Source organism: Ctenocephalides felis, unplaced genomic scaffold (assembly GCF_003426905.1).
Source record: "Ctenocephalides felis isolate EL2017-DRISC unplaced genomic scaffold, ASM342690v1 CF-g0.4_SCAFFOLD_00845, whole genome shotgun sequence".
Classification (NCBI taxonomy): Eukaryota; Metazoa; Arthropoda; class Insecta; order Siphonaptera; family Pulicidae; genus Ctenocephalides; species Ctenocephalides felis.
Window position 1 is genome coordinate 54,548,855 of NW_020536999.1, and position 8,746 is coordinate 54,557,600.

The following is an 8,746-nucleotide window of genomic DNA, read 5'->3' on the forward strand; positions in this document are numbered from 1 at the left end:
TTAAGATATAACTCATAAAGATTATTGAATTTCATCAGAGAACAAGAAATATAGCAAACTGAAATAAAAAGTGATGATCTCATCGAACCGGTTTTTGGAAAATTATCGTCGCTATCATTTCGTTAACTTGCACTTGGAGGATTACGCTTTCTAGATAGTAATAAAAATCATTGTATTTTTGATGTTATATAATTTATATCTTCATGTAATTTATAAGCCCTAAATCTAGTCATTAGATTTTTAGATGTTCTTGAAATATTCCAGGAATTAAAACTTCTATTTTATTTCTAAATTTATGATAATCTTCATTTTATCGACTATGATAGGCTCGTGTTGAAATGAATTATTTTTGGGCCCTTTTAATGGCAGCTTTGAACAAGATATGGCTTTTCCATATCATAGACATAGTAGGTTTATATGGGTAATTTATTTATATAGAGCTGTAAGATGAAGAATTATTTCATCTCGATGATGAAAATTCAATTGTCATCGAGATCCAATTACATCGTAAGATGTAAAATTTTATCCTGAATGATTTTTGTCTAATATATTTTGAATACAGATAAATAATGAATAGTATGGCTAAATGTTCATCGGAGGCCAATAAATAAAAAATGAATAGTAGCTTTATATATCATATTGTATGAATCTCAAGAACCTAAAAAAAATCAATAATGCATCCAGCGAGAAGCTTTTAATTATATAATTTTTTTATTCATTATAGACAATCAGAAATACAAATTTTTATGATTCATTAAGTGATCCAATAAAATGTCATTTAGAGATCTCTTCCAGTGAGGAGATTCCCATATAATAATCTGTGTTCCAGTGAGGAGTAAAAGAAACAGTGCTTTAATTAAAAGTTAGTAGGTCTTGTGGCCATTTTTTGAGCCTTCTGGTTGGAGCATTTTTTTTTATTAATTGCATTGCTGGATTGGATATTTGTCTAATTTCATATGGTTTTTGATTATATATATATTTTTTTTTATCCCAGACTCTATAAGAAGATTATTACTTTGCAACTTTCAAAATATTAATTTTAATATGCCTCTACTTGTTATAATTTTCATAATTTTTTTTTGTATATTTTTATATCAGTTATTAAGATATTTAGATAATTAATTAATTTATTTTATTTCAGATACCAGCACGCAAATGTTTACACCTATATTGGCGAAGTATGTGTTTCGGTCAATCCTTACCGGCCCATGAACATATATGGAGCAAACTACGTCACACAATACAAAGGTATATTTAAATGCTCATTGCCAAAAGAAACAAGATAAATAAACATCTTGAATATTATTGTTCTTTCTGAATTTGTCTTCTGCATTTGGCATGGTTAAATTTAGCAACGATAAATAATACTAAAATGTAAAATTTTTGACGAATTTCATGGTAAATAAGATTGAACGTTTGGTATTGAATTTTATGCTTTCACAGTTGCGCCTAAAGCTATATCTAATACTTTAACATTTTAACCTGAAGCGAAATTCAGTTGGTTTGAAACCAATTATCTTGAATTCAATCAGTCTACATTTTCCTTCTACTTTCTCATTTCAATCAATAACTTTATATTAACCAAACTTATATAAGATTTCAGTACTTATTTGAATTTTGAAGAGTATAATATTTTGTATTAAGTTTGTACGCATACAAACTTATGCATTATTAAATGCCTTGGAATTCACGATAATATCAAAGATTTTTTTAATCGATATATTATTTTCATATCTCAGTCAGGCAAGGGTGCCCGGTATAAGAGATTATGAAACAAATTATATTTTTATATACATATCATTTATTTCATTATACATTAATTAGCCCTATATTAAAATATCTTTAAATATCTCTTTAATCTTTTTCGTCTTCAATTCTTTATAATATTTATTTATTTTCCTTTTGAAGTTATTGTCATCACTGGTCATCTTAATATTGATTGGCAGTTTATTATATATTTTTCATGCGCTCCATATGACATTTGCCCTTAATTCTTCTTTCTATTATGTCCAATGTGAACATTTCTGTGTTGTCTAGAGTGTTCATATTTAATTTTTATTAATTAATTTAATTAATTTATCTCTATTGTAGTACTTATTTTAATTCAGTTATATTTCATTTTTTGTATTAATTGGCATTTCTCTATTTTAATTGTTATGTTGTGAATGAATATTTTTTCTGTCTGTAAGTACACATTCTATATCATAATTGATAGTTCAGTTAGAATTTTGTAATGAACTGGTTTTTCTATGAATTTACAATTTTATAGCTAATATCAGATATGGCTTTCAACTTTCCTCCAATGCATCAAATTAAAAAACCGTACGAATTTTTGTCTTAGAAATATGTTGTTCTGATTTCATGTTCTTGTCTTTATTCTTCATAAGAATACCCTGGCATTTTTAATAGAATTGCTGTGTTCTACAGACATTATTGTATGGCAATACAACCTTTGTGTTTTTATTTATTAACCAATTTTAAGTGTCATTGTCTTAAAGAATATCTACAAAGCTAATAAAAATAAAATTAATTTTAGGGCGCGAGTTGTTCGAAAATCCTCCCCACATTTTGCGATAGCAGATAGCGCTTACAAGACTCTGAAGCAGAAGGAAACGGACACCTGCATTGTAATCAGCGGAGAATCAGGTTCTGGTAAAACAGAAGCCTCCAAAATTATTATGAAGTACATTGCAGCAGTAACTAATCAGGGGCAACAAGCGGAAATCGAAAGGTAGGTTTTTAATATAAATTCTATATATAATGTAATATATAAACTTTATATGGTTTTCATCATGAATTTACCGATAAATCAATACCTAAAGTTAATTCTTTTTAGGGTAAAGAATGTGTTAATTCAGTCAAATTCAATTTTGGAAACATTCGGAAATGCCAAAACTAACCGCAACGATAATTCATCCAGATTTGGAAAATATATGGATATCAGTTTTGATTTTAAAGGCGATCCAGTCGGTGGTCACATCACAAACTACTTGCTTGAAAAATCTCGAGTTATTCAGCAACAAGCAGGAGAAAGAAACTTTCACAGCTTTTATCAGGTATGGATTAACACCTCCGTTTCCAACCTGTAGGGCGCTCACCCTCTTATAAGGGGGCCTGACTCTATAAGCTGGGGCGCCTACCCTGCTCCAAAATACTATTTTCAAAAATGAACTATTTTTTTAAATCATACAAAAATACAAAAAAATAATTCGTTTTTATGCATATTTTGAACTACCCGTAGGGTAAGTTATTGTAATGGGCCGAAAATCGGAATTGAAAATTTTTACATTTCTCGACGTTTTGAAGGTTTCTGAACATTTTGGCATACCTCAGAAAAAATGGATGTGTGTGTGTGTGCGTGTGTGTGTGTATGTATGTATGGATACAAATTTTCAGTCACGTTATCGGGCGCACGGATCAACCGATTTGAATGGTTCAAAAAACATTCGATTCCTATTGATAGGAAAAAGAGCTGATTAGTTTTTGGCGAAGGCAGGTCTAGCCGTTTCGGAGATACGGAGCAACGAGTGCAGAAAATAGAAATCGACTTTTTGAGAGAACGGAGTATCCGATTTGAATGATCTAAAACATTCAATTAGTAATGATTGGGAGAAGTGTTTATTAGTTTTTGGCAAAGGCAGACCCAGCCATTTTGAAGATACGGAGTTAAATATGTAAAAAATGGCAGTTTTTGAGAGAACTAAGCGTCCGATTTAAATGATTCAAAGAACTTTCTGCTTGTCTTAAGAAAATAATTGATTTTGAAAAAAAAAATGTATTTTTTTTTTTTTTTTTAGTTTTTTTGTATATCGAAAATAATTACATTGTTTATATTACAATACAATTACAATATTATAATAATCTATTTGAAAACATTCAGTATTCCTCGAACATTTTGTTACGGTACGGGAAGTTCCAGCAATTTGCCTTAAGGCACGATGCCATACACCCACTAGTTTTACATAATATTGCATGATAATTTTAGTCTGATAATATCAGTTGAGTACTTATGAAATTGAATAGTTGAAAAAATTAAGGGGGGGCGCAACAATAATTTTATTGGAGCGGGGGTGTGCAAAAAAGGTTGGAAATCCCTGGTTTACCATCTAATATCTAGTCTAGCTTTGTAAATGTTGATTCATATTTTAAAGTGACTTGATCTTTTTTCAGTTAATAAAAGGATCAGTCGAATCTGATTTGAAAAAGTATAATCTATCAAGAGATCCTGCCTTATATCACTACACTTCTCAGGGCAGCGCGTCCAATGTCGATTCAATAAATGGACAAAAGTGATTTTAAAACCACTTGTAATGGAATGAAAACACTAGGTTTTTCGGTGACGAATGTGATACTGCATGGAGAATTGTTGCTGCAATTTTGCATCTGGTTTGTACAAAATACTTACAATTACTTGGAACAACAATATACATGACAACATTGTTAAATTGTATTTTTCATGAATTTGTATTATAATTTGAGTTTATTTTAGGGAAACGTATCTTTGCTGCCGACCAAGACAAAATAGTAATATCTGATAAAAAGCAAATGAACTAGTCTCAACCTTACTAAAAGTGACGGACCGTGAATTGAACGAAGCCCTAACTCAGCGCGTAATCGCTGCCAGAGGTGATGTTATGCGCAAAAATCACAACTTATCAGAAGCCGAATACGGACGAGATGCCTTGGCTAAAGCTATATATGTTAATTATTCTTGGATTGTTGAAAAATAAATAATGTTATTCAAGTTTCCCAAAATGTAGAAACTCGATACAATCGTGTTATTGGGGTTCTGATATTACGGATTTGAGATCTTTGACAATAACAGTTTCGAACAGTTTTGTATTAATTATTGTAATGAAAAATTGCAGCAACTGTTTTATAGGTGAGTAACAATTATACTCTAACAAGTAGTTCTGATTGTCCTTAATATCATTTATATTTTTTTAATATTTTAGAGTTGGTTCTTAAACAAGAGCAAGAAGAGTATAGAAGGGAAGGAATCGAATGGAAAAATATTGATTACTTCAATAATAAGGTTTGTATAATGTTTTTTTAGTTTGTGTTGGAGTTTAAACTAGTTTCGAGTTTCTGAAAGTGCTCGATATTCTTTTTTACTATATGTGGCACCTATTATAAATGTAATAATGTCTATAATTTTGTCTAAAAATAATAGATCACGACTACAAATCTATAACAATTCTTTACTGATATACTAAAGCAACAAAATAAGATAAGATATACAGTTAGAAAATAATTCATTTTTTCAGATTTCAATTTTATCAGACCATATTACAAATGTTTAAACTCTATTTTGATCTAAGTAATCATGTGAAATTTGATAAGTAATTCAGTAACAACATATGCAATTAGATAGAAGTTGATGATGTATTATGATGATTTTTTTAACTTCAAGTGCTTTTGATGACCAAGGTTTTATAATAAACATTTAGATACCAGACGTTTTTTATTATACCTGTATCATATAATGATATGCATTATTTTCGAATCAATATATTTTCACTATTTTAGGTGATTTGTGACCTGGTTGAACAACCTCATGTTGGCGTAATAGCAATTTTGGACGAAGCTTGCTTGAATGTAGGAAAGTTACTGACGAAATGCTCTTGGAAGCGATGGATAAAAAATTAAGCGTACATGCCCATTATTCGAGTAGACAACTTAAACCTATGGATAAACAATTAAAACACAAAGAACATTTTAGAATAACGTATGTATTGCATAATTGTACTAATGAAAATCAATCGTCTTAAGTTATTTCTATAAAACTTTAATTATACATATTTATTAATTTGATTTACATATTTTTTAGCCATTATGCAGGTGATGTGATATACAGCATAAAAGGATTCTTAGATAAGAACAAGGATACTCTGTTTCAAGATTTCAAAAGATTGCTGTATAATTCTTCAGATCCTATAATTAAAAATATGTGGCCTGAAGGAGCATTGGACATCACCAAAGTAAGAATAATTTAAATCATTTTAAATTTTGCTTATATAGAACTACTAATAATCTTGTGAATGTATTGATTATTTAGACAACCAAAAGGCCGAAGACTGCCGGAACACTCTTCTGCAATTCAATGTTAGCTTTGGTCGAAACTTTAAGTTCAAAAGAACCATTTTACGTTCGATGCATTAAACCAAATGACATAAAAAGTCCGACTATATTTGATGACGAACGATGCAAACATCAGGTATACAGTAGTTATTGTATTTATTTAAAATGATAAAAAAATATTATTAGTAGTATAGTTATACTTAAAAAAATGTTTTTCAAGGTTTCATATTTGGGTCTCGTTGAGAACGTAAGAGTACGTCGCGCCGGATTTGCATACAGGCAGAGATACGATCGATTCCTAAAACGGTTAATACCAGTTTTGCTTAAATTATATAATAATAATGTACTGAAATTTCATGAAATTAATAAATTATATTTTAGATACAAGATGATCTCTGAATACACATGGCCTAATTTCCGTAATGGTAATGATAAAGACGGCACTCGTGTTCTGCTGGAACAGAAAGGTTTTGGAAAGGACGTGAAATATGGACATACCAAAATATTTATTAGGTACCTCATCACATTAGACAAAAAATATTATTATTGTTTAATTTTGCCTATGAAATCATTGGTTATTAATTTTTTTTCAATATACGAAAGGTCACCAAAAACACTATTAGCATTAGAAAAAGCTCGCAATGAAATGATGCCAGGAATAATAATTCTGATTCAGAAGCAAATTCGAGGATACATTTGCAGAGAACAATATAAACGTATGAAAGCGGCTCATGCAATTATCAAATTCTACAGGTGGAATAATAAACTATAAAAGTTTTTCTTATCATTAGTTCTTATATACTTGAAGTTTAAAATTTTTTATTAAAATTTTAGGAGGTACAAACTGCGTAGTTATGTAAGCGAAATGAATCAAAAGTTCCAACATGCCGAAAGAATGCGTGATTATGGAAAAAGCATTGTTTGGCCAAAACCACCTCTCAAGGGCATTGAAGAGCCTTTGAGAAAAATTTACCAGAGGTAATTACAATAACATAAAATATTAACTTAATATTTTATCGTGAGTTTTTTTTTAATGTCGATTTTAACTTTTGTAACAAATTTGTAATATTCCTTACAAGGTGGCGATCGTATAAGATTCTAAGCTGCGTACCGAAGGAAGAATGGCCTCAATTAAGAATAAAAGTGGCTGCAGCTTCAGTTTTGAAAAATAAACGAGCAGAATGGGGTCAAAATCGAAGATGGCTTGGTGATTACATGACCAATCTTAATGAGAATCCAGTTTATAATTTATACAATGCAACCGTACATAATTTAAAGAACACAGACCGATTTTCAACAGTAATGTTCTCTTGCACCGTCCGCAAATTCAATAGGTAAATTTTCTGCACATTTGATAATTTCGCACTAGACTCATACTTGGGTGTCTAACAATTTGATGTTTTACATTTCAGATTCAATAAAAGTGCTGATCGTGTGTTACTAGTCACAGATAATTCATTTTACAAAATTGACGCAGTAAAGTTCAAATCAATGAAAAAACCAGTGCCAATTCAAAATGTAATGTACAATAAATTTAATTTTGATGAATACTGTCTTAGAATTAGGAACTAATAATCGAAAAATTGATTTTAATTATTCTTATTTCAATAGTTTTATCATTCAAATGTCTAATTAATTATTTATAATATAATATTTAAAAATAATAATCTTTAACAATCTTATTGTTCCAACAGATTGCAAGCGTGTCTGTGACTAATGGCCCTGATCAATTGGTGGTAATACATTCTCCACTTGGAAATGATCTCGTTGTATGCTTGTTGCCAATGGCTACATCACCAATGTCATCATTAGGAGCTGTAAATGGAAACTATGACTATTCGATGACAAATATTAATAGTATGACGCCTGGAACTAAATTATATCCAGAGGATCGTGTTGGAGAATTAGTAGGAGTTTTATGTAACAGATATTCCAAGTAAGCGATAAAGAGCATCAAATGTATATTATATTTCTTAAGTTTTATTTCAATAATAAAATATTCTCTTATTTACAGATTAACTGGTCAAGAATTAAGAGTGAATATTCAACAAAGCTTTCCTTGCATGTTAGGTAATAAGACAAAAACATTATACACAAGTATTTCACCTAACGTACAAACACCAACATTTAAACATACAGGACAAAGTATTGAATTGCAACTTCCTAGTTTCCAAAATAGCAATGGGAAAGATCATTAAATATTGTATTTATAGCTCATTTTGTATAATAATTGTATATTGTTTTAATATTTTATTTTAAATTAGCTTTTCAATCATAGGTTTTTAATGGAATTTTATGGTGCTTTAAAAAATATTTTAATGTGTTAATTTTTTATCATGATGATTGTGATTGGAAGCTATACATATATTGTTATATATTAAGATAATTATATTTTTAAAATTATTTATTAAGCTTTACATAAAATTACATTTTGGATTTAAAAAGAAACTTCTAAAATTGATTCAGTTTGCTAATCGTGTCAATTTTAGTTTTGTAATATTTTAATTATGATACTATAATCAACAAAAATCATTTCATATCGAGAAATGAGTATCAGATATTTTTATTATAATAATTATAAAATATGTATCAACACTAGCCATATAAATGTCATTGAATTTGTATTATTCGTATTATGATAGTGTTAGCATATAAGTGCCTTTAA

At 29.3% G+C, this 8,746-nt stretch overlaps 1 pseudogene; it reads left to right on the forward strand.

Annotated features, from left to right (window-relative positions):
* The window catches only part of LOC113385859, a 22,310-nt pseudogene extending 14,031 nt beyond the window's left edge, over window positions 1-8,279 (forward strand).
* The last annotated feature ends 467 nt before the right edge of the window (window positions 8,280-8,746 follow it).